Source organism: Staurois parvus, unplaced genomic scaffold (assembly GCF_062004578.1).
Source record: "Staurois parvus isolate SC_StPar_1 unplaced genomic scaffold, SC_StPar_1.0 ptg000476l, whole genome shotgun sequence".
Lineage (NCBI taxonomy): Eukaryota > Metazoa > Chordata > Amphibia > Anura > Ranidae > Staurois > Staurois parvus.
Window position 1 is genome coordinate 3,430,623 of NW_028318272.1, and position 11,585 is coordinate 3,442,207.

Consider the following 11,585-nt stretch of genomic DNA (forward strand, 5'->3'; position numbering starts at 1 on the left):
AACTGCGGGCATCGAGTCGTCTGGCAAGACTGTGGGCACCGAGTCAACTGGCGGAACAGCGGGCATCGAGTCGTCTGGCAAGACTGCGGGCACCGAGTCATCTGGTAAGACTGCGGGCACCGAGTCAACTGGCGGAACAGCGGGCATCGAGTGGTCTGGCAAGACTGCGGGCACCGAGTCATCTGGCGGAACAGCGGGCATCGAGTTATCTGGCATAATAGGATCATCAGGCTGGATCAGTTCATCAGGCTGGGTAGAAACATCATGCTGGGTAGAGACATCATGCTGGGTAGAGACATCATGCTGGGTAGAGACATCAGGCTGAATGGAGACATCAGGCTGAATGGAGACATCAGGCTGAATAGAGACATCAGGCTGGGTAGAGGCATCAGGCTGGGTAAAGACATCAGGCTGAATTGTGGGTGCCGAGGCACCAGGCTGCACCACGGAAGGCAGGTTCTCAGATGGGAGGCTGACTGGTTTGGATACTGGCAGGATGGTATTGGTTGGAAAGAACTTTCGCCTTTTCCTGGTTTTAGTTACCGGAGCACTGTAAGTAAGCGCAGGTTTGTAAACGGATGGAGCAGCTGGAGACAGACAAGAGCTGGAGGATGGAACAGAGGAGGGAGCAGTTGCTACAGAGGACTTCTTTACAGGGTTGAAGAAAGGATAGGTGCAGCGAGTGGGAGCAGGGGACTGGTATGTGGTAGTTAGCAGAGTATACTGGGCCATCACTGGGGGTGCTGTCGGGGATGCAGGAAGAGTGCCTTGAGCAGAGGAATGATGTTGCAAGCCAACTGAGGCTGGGTGTAACAAATCTGTCCATGTCTGCAGTACTGGTTTAACAAAACTCAGCTTACACCTAGCCTGTCTGATCAAAGACTGCACTGCGTTTATGCAATCCATAAGCACATGTGATGGACATGCTGCATAGTGCTCATGGAAACAATCTGGATCATCCTCCAACAACCATACCAGTGATTCCACTTGATCCACACTAAATGGGGGAAAAAATCCCTGCTTTCAGGGGTACAGGACCGAGCCAACTCAGCACAAACCTGGATCAATGGCTGCACCTCAGAAAACTCTGTGCCCTGATCAATTAGACAATGAGCGATCCTTATACACTCTAGCAGTTGATCCCGGGTATACTCCTTAAGAGTCTGATAAGCATAGTCTTTGTCATCAAACACTAGCAGAGATAAATACACCACCTCATCAAGATCCATCCTTCCCAGCAACAATAAGCCAAGATGGCTTCCCTGTGCAGCCACTTCTGGTCAGGATTGGCCTTGGTGTAATGTCAGGGATGCGGGTGTGACCAGAGATGTGTGTGGACTGACACAGGGAAACACAAGCTTCAGATATGGTATAAATAAGACAATTTATTAAGACTAACAATACAAACATAAACACAGTGCACCAAACCCCAAGCTAACACAAATACATACAACAAGGTGAAACAAACCCAAACCTAAACTGATACAGATACACAGGTACATACACATATAGAGCACAACGTAGTCAGGCAGGCCGGGTGGATAACTATCGGGCAGGTAGGTACAGGAGGAGCAGGCGGAGAGAATGGTCAGGGTCACAAGCCAGGGATCAAAACAGGAGAAGTCAGCAGAGGTCAGGATCAGGCAGGGTCGGCAACAAGTCAGGCAGGAACAGGAACAGGAATGCAGGTTACAAGGTACAGGGGCCCATGGAAAACCACACACCAAGGCACAGACTGCAGGTCTGGCCATCCCTTAAATACACCTGCAATCAGCCCCAGGTGATGGCTAATTGCCGAAGTGAACCTCTGGTTGTTGAGAGCACCCGCTGGCCAGCCCTGGTACTGCAGCCCACAAGGCAGGTGAGTCCCACCACTATTGGCAAGTCCATTCCTGACAGGGGTGGTCGAGAACTATATGTACCATGCCACATTCCAGATGCTGTTGCTGCAGCTTCAAGGGGACTAGGGGACCTTAGCCAGGTAACCAGTGCCTTGGAAAGTCCTAGGTGGCAGTTGATATGCAGAACAAATTTTTGGGACCAGGCAAGCTACTTGGTTATAACAAGACACTGTCATGTCAGGGTTCTGACACTGTCAAATGACCCCAGTGCCCAGATAACTCATGCTATCCCAGCTTTGGGGTACCTGCTGTCTTGAGGGACTTGAATTATTATGTTTTCTATGTCTGAGAATCAGGTCAGCAGGGCACCCAACCAATTACCTGACTCTGGCAGTGGGGCACCTAGCCAGGTGCCATACCCCAGCAGTGGGACACCCATCCAGTTGTCAGAAAGCAGAGTAGAGTAGTATGGGGACTGGCCAGAGAGGGATTACTCTGACACAGTTGGCCAGTTTAAACATGTATTGCAATGCATGTGAACCAAATATCCCTCTTTTTATGCAAAGTTTGCAAGAAATGTATAAAAGTGTATAGCAGTGTGCAGAGTATTGATGCACGTGATGGGCGTACGGTATGTGTAAATCTATTTGGATCTGAGCTCAGACATATTTCTATTTTGGTTCTACAGAGAAGTTAGTTTGATAGAAACCACCAAGCTTATGTAGCCTGTTCTACAAAAAAATATATATTATTCTAATAAATGGTTATACATAAATTTTTACCAATTATTAGAATGGGGATGTGAGGAAAAAAAACAGGACAGCCTGGTTATTTCATCTGTCAAAACACACATGACCAGCTCTCCTCCAAAACTTGGTGGTGTGCAGCTCAGCTATATGCGAATAGCGGCAGCCACTGTCAGCCTGTCATTAGTTTATAGAGGCTGACAGCCCACTGTTATTCGTATAACCTGGTCATTCCACTGGCAAGAATCTGCCACTAGAATTTGCAGAATGCAGGCAGCCAGCCGTGTGAAGGAGACCTTAAACTTCACAGATCTGTTATTACGTCAAGTACCCCTCATATTAGAGGAATTATATATAACAGAACTGCACTGCACTTGTTGGTGGGGCCTCTGTACGGAGCCCAGGGTACACAGTCAGGGAGAGACCACACGCACAATTCTTGATGTAATTTATCTTGTATATAGGTTAACGGTAATGAATAATTACAAGGTTTTTTTATGTACTGATATAGAGCACTATAGTATACCTCCCAACTTTCTGAGATGGGAATGAGGGACAACGTATGTAAGCATGGGACACACCCCCTACCATGCCCCCTTAGAGGAGGATTATACAAAAAAAGAATATTTAACCACTTGCCTACCAGGCACTTATACCCCCTTCTTGCCCAGGCTAATTTTCAGCTTTCAGCGCTGTCGCATTTTGAATGACAATTGCACGGTCATGCAACACTGCACCCATATGAAATTTGTATAATTTTTTTCCTACAAATAGAAGTTTCTTTTGGTAGTATGTACTCGCTGCTGGGTGTTTTATTTTTTGCGCTATAAACAAAAAAGCAAACATTTTGGAAAAAATTTTTTTCCATTGTTTCTATTATACAATTTTGCAAACAGGTAATTTTTCCACTTCACTGATGTGTGTTGACAAGGCTGCATTCTTAGACAGCACTGATGGGCACTGATATGCAAAAATATTCGGCACTGATAGGCGGCACTGATGGGCACTGATAGGCAGCACTGATAGGCGGTACTGATGAGCTGGCACTGATATGCAACAATGATGGGCACCGATAGGTGGCACTGATGGGTGGCACTGACTGGTAGCACTGACTGGCGGCACTGCTGGGCACTGAAGGGTGGCACTGCTGGGCAGCACTGATAGGTGGCATTGATGGGCTCAGGTGGTTGGCACTGCTGGGCACTGATGATCAGTGCCGATCCCTCCTCTGACAATTGCCGGTTATTGGCAGTACTTTCCTCACGCTGTGACAGCGTGAGGAAAGTGCAGCCGATAACTGGCAACTGCATTTACCGGTGATCTACTGTGTCATTGGACATGGCTGATCACGTGGTAAAAGGCTGCTGTGATTGATCTTTTACCACATCACGTGATCAACTGTGTCCGTAGGACACAGCGATCACAGAGATTGCCAGGAGCGCGTGGGAGGGCGTGTTCTGGGAGAACGTAATATGACGCCCTCCCAGAACTGGCCGGCCATAGTGAAGCTGTCATTCGGCTATCTGCTGTCTGCAAGTGGTTAAACTCACAAGTGCTTTTTTTCACCACTATTATTTTTTTAGAATGGCTTTTGAAATTTACAAATACAGCAATTGAGAAATTGGATGAATGGTTTAGCCTGGGAAACACTTTTTGAAAGATAAAAAATGCATTTTCTATACAACTCTATGGATCAGATCAAAATGAGAGACAAATGAGGTGGAAAGAAGGACAGAGGGACTTTGTTACAAATCAGGGACAGTCCCTCGAAATCAGGGACATTTGGGAGCTATGCCTAATGGCACCCATACGCATAAAAATGCAGGGCATTTTTGGGAACCTCTGGGAAATCGCATGGTGCAAAAGCACCGTGCGATTTCCCTGCTGCTGCATTTTAAAAATTGTGGAGGAACCTTTTTCCTGCATGAAATGCAGGCACAGCATCCCATTCAGATGAATGGGCTGCCGCATCCACACAAATGCAGCTCTCAGAGCTGCAATAGTGTAAACTTAGCCTTAAGAGATTTCTGAACCTCATGCTGGAAGTGAAAAATATTAGTAGAATATACTTAATATTATATACCAAGTTAAAGTGACACTAAACTCACTAATTCAAATGAGCTCTGTGATCTGACTTCCTTTTAGAGGGTGACTACGTTCATTCAACACTTTCATAAAAAATAGATGACAAATTATGTGTGGACTAGTGGATGTGTATAGATTATTTTTGCAGAATAAAGATATCTTTTAGTGCTAATTTAAAACAGAACTCATATTTGTTAATATTTGTTCTCCCTAAGTTCTACATACCCTCCCCATGCTCAAGCACTGCCTCCAGCTTTTTCTTTTATCCAGAGCCTCTTTGGGCAGAACAACACTCATGTCATTCCTGTGAGCCCAGGCTGCCTTTTACACCTGTGCGATTGTGTGTTACACTAAATAAGATGGTATGGCACCTAGAAATGGCATCCTATGGAATGGCATTTTAGAAAATGCTGAATGTGCTTATTTGGGTGTGACTTGGTGCACTTTTGGTCCATACAATTTCATGAAGTCACATCAACCATGCTTGCACATGCATTGTTTATGTGTTTTGTGCTATAACGGAAGGTCTGCTCTCCTAGTAACGTCTACACAGGATGCAGAGAAGATCGAGAGCCAAGGTTGCAAAATGCTGACTGTTGAGGCCTCCATCTGCCTTTTCAGAGTGAAGCAATTTCTGCATGTCAGCCAACACCAAGACAAAGACTGCAGCAAGCATGTCATGTATAGTTCGGGATCTTGGACCCACCGTGCAGCCTGCACACTGGATGGAGGCCATAGCTAACCTGGTACAGAGAAGCACACAGATGAGGATCTAGGGAAGCATGGAATCCTGGACAATTAAGAGACACTTACAGCCCAGGGTGCAGGGCTCACAGGGAGACGGGGGTATCTTACAGCAATGGGATGCTGGGGAAGGGACGGACGCTGCTCAACCAACCCCAGGAATCCAATATTGAGGAATGGCCTTAGCCGCCGTACTGGCCACGTCCTGTGATGTGTTTCACCCTGGCCACTGGGGCTTGGACACCAAGTGACTAAGCCCCGGTGGGCGGGGTGAAATGATTCAGAGGGCGTGGCCAGTACAGCGGCTGAGGCCATTCCTCAACATTGGACTCCTGGGGTTGGTTGAGCAGCATCCATCCCTTCACTTGTATTGGCTGACACTGGAATTGCTCGGACTCATGCTCACCTTTTCTCACTTGGGAAGCAGGAAGCTCAACCAAGACAGCACTTAAAGTGCTTTTAAAGTCTTAAGATTTTTTACCTCCATGCATTCTATGCATGAAGGTAAAAAACCTTCAGTATGCAGCTTCCCCCACAGACCTCCCCCCAATACTTACCCGTACCTGATCTAGAGATGGGCACGAGAGCGGCTGCTCTCCTGGGCCCATGCCTCCTTGTTGGTTGAGAGACAGTAGTGGGAGCCATTGGCTCCTGCAACTGTCAATCGCAGCCAGTGAGGGGGTGGAGCCAAGCCCCATTTTGTGTATCTCATGGACACTCAGAGCGGGGCTTGGCAGTAAGCACACACAAGTACTCCCAGAGCAAGCGGCTTGGAGAAGAGGAGCCAGGAGCACTGGTGGGGGACCCAAGAAGAGGAGAATCAGGGCTGCTCTGTGCAAAACCATTGCACAAAGCAGGTAAGTGTAGCGCTACCCACACAGGGACCACTTGATAATGCTTGTCCCCAGTGGTTGCCCTGACCTTGCAAGCCTCCCAACACCTGACACTGGGGGTTCAGACATATTTCAACAGTATGAAATAATAATGCAAGAGATACAATTCTTTAGTAACACTTCTAAATCAAGCTCATTCTCACTCTACACCTATCCTCCTTTTGCAAGCTCTTGCACTCTTCCTCCAACATTCATCGGCCACTTTCTGAGACTGAACGGCTGTGTTCCCTCTCTGAACCACCGAGACACATCCTAGCTTCTCTCTATAAAGTGCTCCACAATGCTATTCACTCTGAACTCACTCCCTACACTAAGGCGTGGGCTCGAGACCTAGGAAAGGACATTTCGGTGGAAGATTGGTCCACATCGTTCCACTTTACTCATAAATCATCTATTTTTTGCTACTCACAAGAAAAGAATTTTAAACTTCTTTCTCGATGGTACAGGGATCCCCTCTCCCTACACAAAATATTTCCTTCTACACCTGATCTTTGTTGGTGCTGTAATAGAGCTGTTGGTATACAGCTCCACATTTGACGGGATTGTGAACAAATACAACCCTTCTGGCGACAAGTCTTTGCTATATATAAACGGGTCTACAGTGAGTCCTTGGCCCATTTGCCAGAAATTACCCTTCTATCCATATTACCGGGCTCACGGGCAGCACAGAAGAAAAGTCTGTTGCGCTTCTCTCTGTCTGCGACCTGACAATTGATACCCCTCTTTTGGAAAATGGCTACCACCCCTCTATTCCTGATGTGGGTCTCCGTGCTTAATGATACCATGCGTATGGAGGAAATGATGGTGTTTACCAACGATACCTATGATAAACATAAGTTGCTGTGGTCGGTCTGGCTACATTTCTCCTCGTTTATGACTCTCCGAGATATGTGTTTCAATGTTACACTCTAGTTGAGCCTTGCTCCCATGACCAATTTTCATTTTGGCTTATCTGTTGATTTGATCCTACGGTCCGTGCCGAGATTCGGGCAGCGGGGTCGCTTCGGTGAGATTCGGTGGAGGAACCACCCTACTGTGGCTTTCTAATGTCCCTGTTTCCCACCTCCCTTTTTGTTTCCTTCCCCCCTTCCTTTTTTTTTCTCTTTCTTTCTTTTTTTAGTTTACATTTTTGGTTGTATGGAGTTCTCTCATATTGTTTCAGACATTTTGCCCGGAGATACCCCCCTGATACTTTATTATGTTATACCTCTGTTATATAAGATATTGATCCTTTCCTCTGGCAATTTTACTACATCATTTTCTTACATCCATATGGATCATAACCTCATCTGTGATTTTTTTCTGTTATTTATCTACTTGTACATGTTCTGTTTACCTCTCATACTATGTTTGTTAAATTTATGTAAAATAATAAAGACATATTTGCCTTTAAATCAGGCTCGTTCAAAAGGGTAAACCACAGAATTTAGGTTGAGGAGGTGCATCTTCATTTAACACATAAAAGCAAAACACTGATAAAATGGAAATAACCAAATAGCAACTGTTAACAGATTATACATAGTATACAGTCATGTATACGATGCCATAAATGGGTATAGACACCCTAATTTGAATAACAATGGCTTAGATGCGAAGAGGTCCCTTTAACTAGAAATAGGAACTTGAATCCTGAGATGTTTTAAGTTCCTGATATGATAGTAGCCGTTGTCTTCTGCTAGTGATGCCTGCTGTCACTTATGCAGAGTCCCGCAGCAGTAGGCAAGCAAGCTGACTCTGGAGGAGAACAGCAATCCCCCTTTGTTCAGTTCTGAATCCCGCACCAAGAGAGCTAGCCAGTTCCTTGCTGTAGAATATATCTGCTCTCCCAGCATCCTTCTGGTTCGCCAGCTCTGTAGTCAAACAGTGGTCATAGACAGCCAGCCCCGCTGAGCTGGAATCCAGCGTCAGCCATTTGAGCAGTATTTCCAGGGGGTGGGCATCATGGTGCCATCATATCTCTGGGCAGCTACAAAATAGCTGGGTGGGTGAGTGCTAAGTGACAGCAGGCAGCCATCTTCCGCTGCAAGTGTATGCCATTGGTGGAAGGGAGTCATGGTTCCGGGACTCAACCCTGCTCTGTATTCCAATCTCCAACCACTTTATGGCTCTCCGACTTATTCTCTTTGGCTTCTCTGGCTTTATATTCCCGAGTGCAGGTCCACATTGTATGTGTGAGGCGCCAGGTCGCTAGGCATCAGCTTGTTTAGCGGTTCTCCACAATGCCTGCACTTGCTCTAAGCACTGATTAAGGTTGTCGGTCTCCTGCTGTCAGGGCAAATCAGACACAGACTCTCAGCTCCTTTGATCAGTCCCAGGGCAAAGCCTCTGCTATGCTCCAGGTGGACCCTGGAGTCCACCAGGGTAATCTCCAGCCAGAAAACTTTTGGGAACAACTGCAGCGCATCCTACATCTTTCTCCTCTCTCTCACTCTCAGCATGCTGGGTGATCTTGAGGGCACGGCCACATCCTTCTCTCAGACATTTTGGCACCAGCAAGACTGTTAGGCAGGATTTTTCCTGTGCTTGTTTTAACCCCTGCTTTACCAAGTAGGAGTATGCTGACTGGTTTTCAGGCTTCTTCATCTCCTTCAGTGGCCCCCCCTCTTACCTCCTCCAGAGGCCCCCTCCCTCATCTCCTCCTGCTGTCCCCCCCTCATCTCCTCTAGTGGCCCCCACATCTCCTCCAGAGGCCTCCTTCTTCATTTCCTCCAGTGGCCCCCTTCTTCATCTCCTCCAGCTCCCCCCCTCATCTTCTCCAGTGGTCCCCTCCTTCATCTCCTCCAGCGGCCCCCTCCCTCATCTCCTCCAGCGGCCCCCCTCATCTCCTCCAGCGACCCCCTCCCTCATCTTCTCCAGTGGCCCCCCCCTCATCTCCTCCTGCAGCCCCCTCCTTAATTTCCTCCAGTGGCCCCCTCCCTCATCTCCTCCAGCGTCCCCCCCCATCTCTCCATCTGTCTCCAGGGATTACTCGGGGTACAAGCAGAGGAGGACAAAGAGACCCAAGGGAATTCCCTGGAAGAGGAGGACACGGCTGCAGGAGAAAGGGCAACCCAGGACTGCAACTCGGAAGCTGCTCCATAGAGGAGGGTGAGTGAGAGCTGCGGGTCTCCCCAAGTGTTAGCTTTTCAGTCTGTGTTACTGACTATCTGATATCCAACATAAAGAATAAGAAGGGAATTCCCAGAGAGGGTCTGAAGAAAGAAGTGACAGTTTAAAGTATATACCCCAGAGCCTTGAAAAAACTCTAAAAATCCTATATGTGACATGAAAGGAAAAAATGGTAAAGGAAGTATGTCCAAGAACTCCCAAACTGGAACAATAAAAAAATACACGTCGCAAGGGAAATTAACTCCAGTAAAATCCCAGGAAATAAGTGATAGGAGTGAACTGGAAATAAGCTTAGATAATAGCTTAAGATCTTCCCTGGGACCAGATAACAATAGCCAATAAACACTGGAAAGTATGGAGTTGGGAGAAACTGAAAAAGAACTGCAAATACCAAATAAAAAGGAAATGGCGGAGATGTTTAAAAGCTTGGAAAAATCCATAAAGCAAGAGATGGGGATAATTCGGAAAGAAATGGGACAGTTGTTAACTAGAGTGGAAGAAACGGAGGAAACAGTTAAATACCACACCCAAATTATCCCAGAATTAGAAAAACTGATAATAGATACTCGGAAGGAACAAAAAAGACTGCTTTATATGATGGAGGATCAAGAAAATAGGGACAGGAGAAATAACATTAGAATAAGAGGAGTCCCAGAGCTGCTACAGGGGGAAGACCTAAAGGAGACCACAGGAAAAATTTTGAACTCCATAATGGATAGATCTGGTGCGGAAATGTTTAAATTGGATGGAGTGTACAGGATAGGAAAGTTTCAACAAGAAAAAGGCCCAGAAAAATCAAGAGATATAATCGTTCAGTTCCATAATTATAGAGATAAGGATGAGTTATGGAAGAAGATTAAAGGAAGAACAAATATCAAATATGGAGGGAAAAATATTCAAATTTTTGCAGACATAGCAGCTGAGACACTGAGAAGAAAGAGATCATTGAAACCATTATTGGAATTGTTGAAGAAACAGATTGTGCAATATAGATGGGGTCAATCAGCATGTTTAATCGGTTGGAAAGATGGAGTCACAGCTTTTCTGAGATCCCCTGAAGATATGAAAGACTTTTGTAACAAATTTGAACTGCAGAGAATAGAGATACCGGGATGGGAATAGGAGGAGAGAGAGTCATATATGTTGGGAAAAGAGGAATGGCAGCTAGTTAGAAGAGAAAACAGAGAGCAAATAGATAGAGGGACACCGGGGAGGAGGGGGGGAAGGTGAGCGGCACATGGACGGAGCTGAGCCCCCAGATAGGAATCAAAAGTGGGACTTTTTCCACAAATGATTTATAGGCAAATAAAAAGCCTAACAGGGGTGAGGGGGCAGGGGTATTTAATGGGGGAGGGGAGGGAGGGGAGGGGGATGGAGGGGGGGGGTGGAGGGGAGTGAGAGAAGTGGGGTGGGACTGGGGATAGGGAGTTTTAAAACTGACATCTTGTATGAAAGAAGAGGTATAGGGAAGGGGAAGAAGAAAGGAAATGGTAAAATAGGAAGAAGACAAATAAAATATGGAGGAAATACGTTTTGTAACCCATAATGTAAATGGATTAAATTGCCCGGGTAAAAGATTTAGACTATACAGAGAACTACAACATAGAGAGGCCTCAGTTGTCTTTTTGCAGGAAACACATCTAGAGTTAAAAAAAAAATATTAAGCTAAACGGAAGATCAGGGAGGAGATAGAGAGGTTCTTTGAGGAAAATGAAACGGGATGTATCACTAGCTACAATGTGGGAGGCACATAAAGCATATGTAAGAGGAATCCTTATTGCGATTGGGGCAAAGAAAAAAGGGAAAGACGAGAGAAGATTAGTGGGCTTTTGAAGGAAATAGCTGAGATGGAACTCCTACATAAAAATAACATAAGGAAAGAGATAGAGCAAAGAATGATAAAAAAGAGGGAAGAACTAGAGAAAGTAATGGAGGAAGAAAAAATGAGAACTTTTAATAAGATCATTGGTGAAAGATATAGATGGGGAGATAGACCAGGAAAATATCTTTCTCTCTCCTTTCATTCTTTCTTTACTTCCTCTCTCTCTGTCTCCTGTTTCTCTAATTTTTTTTCTTTTTCTCTTTCTTTCTTTTATCTAGTTCTCTCATTTTTCTCTCTCTTGCCGCCTCCTGTTTCTCTATCCTTCTTTCCCTCTTTCTTTTTCTCT